Raw genomic sequence first — 3,935 nt, 5'->3', positions numbered from 1 at the left:
GACCTCGTAAATCATAAAGAGGTCGTCACCATGAGGTCTTCGTGAGAACCCCGTTTTCCTTGAGCTAGTGGTGTCCTTCTTCGTGTATCTTACTCTTACTGCTCGCTGATTACCGACTCTACCAACTGACTGACTGACTGGCCGCTCCGGCCCCGGCCCGGACCCGGAGGCCCCGCGCGGCGGGCCGCCCGGCGGCTTCCCGCTCGTCACCCTCGGCAGGTGACCGAAGTGACCCTTCGGCTTCCCGGCCGACTCGCGCGGTACGCGCAAAAATACGAAAGGTTACCAGCTTCGCGTTAACGCCGCAGTTAGGCGGGAGATTCAAAATTAACAAGTTAAAACTTTTCTTTAGTAGTTGTTATGGTTTCACAATACCACATCCCGGGACCTACCATGCTTTCGTTGCACAGCAAACATTGGCAAACATATTCCCGGTTGCTTCCGGAAAATTTTCCGCTTTTCTCTGGCGCATGCGCAGAACACAAGTTATCGAATTTTCGTGTATTACTATAATTTCGTATTTTTGATGATTTGTGAACCTTGGAGGTAGAAATAAAGTTGGTCCGTCCTCAGAATTGTTTTAAAACTAGTTTGCCGTCGAAATTCCCCAAAATGTGCGTTTTTTCCTCCAAAGTGCCTACACAACTTCAAAAATTGAGGCGGGAAAAGCACACTGGGAAGTAATGATCTACAAGGTACTACAAGGTACACTACATTCATGTCAATCTCATTCTCAATATTATCAAGTAACTCAGGTGCTTTAATAAATTTAACTTGATGATGGGACGTTATGTTATGGGCAAAGAAGGTGTACCGGGTGATTTAGAGCACGCGCCGCTGTCGGCGGGTTTGCCTTATCTGTCCACCCGTAAGACACCATAGCCCCTAGGGTATGCAATTCCGTAACACCGCGGCGCGTGCCTTGAATCAGCCGGTACCTATTTCGACCGCAGTCCTAAGGCAGTCCACGTGTTCCTCTACAAGCCAGTGTGCTAGTGCAGGAACACTGGTACGGGGGGTGCGTGCCGGCGGGACCACTTGTAGCACAGGACCTCGAGGACAAAGACGACAGCGCTGAGGACGTATCCCGCGGCGAGCAGGCAGAAGGCCGGCTGCAGCTGCCCCAGGCTGAGAGGGCGGTTCAGTTTGCTGGCGGTGTCTTTTGAGGCGCTATTCAATGTTAGGTGAAAATCAGCCATAGTGAGGTAGTACTTTAGCAAACCACTGGCCGAAAACCAACTTAACGCCGAGTGTAGCGGCTTCATAAACGGAGACCCTTTTGTGCTGATGACCGAGGCCAAAAGATTTGTCGAATTCGGCAGCGTGAACACGTGGATACGATTTGACAGACGAGATAGAATGAAAGTGGTCATGACATGCTGACGACAGATTAGAGCTGAATTTCGACCCTCCACTACTCTTTGGAGAGCTGTCATATAATCAGCCATTGGGTTGTAGTACTGTATCTTCGTGTTTAGACTCTGGCTCAGCCTGGACTCAAGACTGTCTTGGAGCTGAATCGTCTCCTCCGCGTAAATATCCAGCCCGCTCTGCTCGAGCTGCTCCAGGCTGTTGATCTCTCCCGGTGGCGCGGTGAGCTCCCTGAGCAGCAGGCCCTGGTAGGCGGCCGCGAGCACCACGCTCATGAGCAGCCAGACGGCGGACAGCGGCCGGTGCGCGGTCCTGCCCGGCGGGGGCTGGGCCAGCAGCGGGGCGAGGGTCTGAAGGGTCGCGGCGGCCAGGGCGGACAGAGGGGGCCGGCCCAGAGTCGTCCAGGCCACCACCATGGCCGCCGTCATGAACAGCAGCGCAAGGGCCGTGGCGATCCAGAGCTCCGCCGAGAACTCGGCCGTCACCGCCCGCAGCACATTGAGTCGCATGACGGAGCCGCCCGGGACCACGACGATGGTAGGTGACATGAAGAAGGAGTCGAACTCGATGTGCGATACGTTCCGCACCTTTACCGGGTAGTTCAGGAAGGCTGCATTCAGGGAGCAGTTCGTAATTTGGGCAAAAACTACACTATTGTTGGACTCCCAGGAGAGCTCAATGGGCGTTCGCAGCCACCTACTCACCGCAGTAGTCAGGGTGCTCACGGCCAGATGGTAGGGTTCGTCGTAGGCAGCGGGCACGTCGAACTGACGATAGTGTGGGGGCCTGACACTGAGGAACTTGGGGGTCGTCTTGCCCGTCTCCGGTGACTTCCACCTCGAGCAGAGCCGCGGCCGCGACGGCTGGCCCTGCCATCCTTGGCGGCGCCCCGGCTCACATCGGCGGACCTCCCTCATCTTCAGATCACTCCACGTTACCACGCAGCTACCCCCAACGTCGGGGACATACTGGATCGTGGTGCCGTTTGGGGTGGTTAGGAGCAAGTGCACGTTCTTGTTGCATATCCAGAACCACGAGCTCAGACCGACCGGGTCGTGCAGGGCGTCCTCCAGGGACCGGGCCCTGACCCACACCACCAGCCCGGAATACGAAAAAAAGAGACCCGTGTCCCTAAATGCGAGCGTGGAGAGGTTGGCGGGGTTCTCCGCGGCGATCACTGCCAAGGTGGTGGACTCTATACGCACGCGCGTGTGTGTTGGGATGTACCGCGGGTCCATCACAAACGTCAGCCTTCCCCTGTCGAGGTCCTGGAGGTTCCGGAGGAGCGGCCCGACCAGCCGCGCGTCGCCGTGCACGACGAGGCAGGAGTTGTCGGGCGGCATGATCGAGGAGATGAAGCTGGCCACGCACTCGGCCTCTGGGGCGGCGGGGGTGTCGACGGGGTGCAGGGCGGCGTGCACCCCGGTCCAGCAGAGCACGCCGATGAGGAGGCCGAGGTGGACGAGCACGGCCATGGCGACGGCCTGGAGGGGGGCGTTCGCACGGACTGGATGTTGCCTCGTGCGCCTTGTTGTGGCAAACTTTCGACCAATATTGGGGCCGTTGCGAGGGAAGGTGGAACCATCTGATTTTCCTTAAAAAGACCACTTTTCAATGGTTGTCAGCACGTTGCTTTGTCGCCATCCTCACAGGCAATGAATGAGTCGAAGGGCGCTGCACCTTTGGCGACATTGTGGACATCGAGACTTTGATTTTTCTTTTGCCTGTTCCCTGGGGATTCTACCAATTTTTTTTTTGTTAAGAGAGGCTTGTAACGAGCAATTCCCATTGGACCCTTGAATTGTCAAACCGTTCTAATAATACACTGAAAAATAAGCGTTTAATGCTCAATTGATGTTAAAATTCAAGTGCTTCATACTGTCTGTTTTCGAACAAATGAGCTATTACTGTTTCTAAAGTTCGCAAAATTAATTTTAAATTGAAACGTTTTCGGAACATATAAAATTTGCACAGCACGTAAATGTGGAACGTTAGTTACACGCCATTGTAATGTTCAAAATCACGATGTTCACACGTTTGTGTGGCACATTTGTTTCGTGTGTCATGACCAGAAAACCGCTTTCCGGGAAACCAAATTTTACTTTACGGTAACGAAAATTTCGTTCCGGAAACTAAGGCTCTTAAAAACCCGACCCGTGGGTACCCGGGCAACCCGGGTAGGAACCGGGTCAACGGGTTTTCCCGGGTACCCGGGTAAACCTGGTGGAACCGCGCCTGCAAGTAGGCAATTTGACATGCTCGTATGTCAAATTGCCTAGCTATAGGCGCGGGGCAGCCGGGTAATACGCCGGGTACCCGCGAAAACCCGTCTACCCGGGAAAACCCGTCGACACGGTTCCTACCCGGGTGCCCGGGTAAGCGGGTTTTCCGGGTACCCGGATACAAATAAGAGCCCTACCGGAAACGAATGTTTTGGGCCGTTTTTAAATCATTTATGAGATCGTATGTTAATTTATAAGGCAGTCTATAGACCTGAGGCAGTATGTCGAGTTTCCTTGTTTTGAAAACAAATTCAGTACTTTACCACTGAAAAGATGATGTGC

Source organism: Frankliniella occidentalis, unplaced genomic scaffold (assembly GCF_000697945.3).
Source record: "Frankliniella occidentalis isolate FOCC.00 unplaced genomic scaffold, Focc_3.1 Scaffold9, whole genome shotgun sequence".
Lineage (NCBI taxonomy): Eukaryota > Metazoa > Arthropoda > Insecta > Thysanoptera > Thripidae > Frankliniella > Frankliniella occidentalis.
This window is presented reverse-complemented; position numbering follows the sequence as displayed.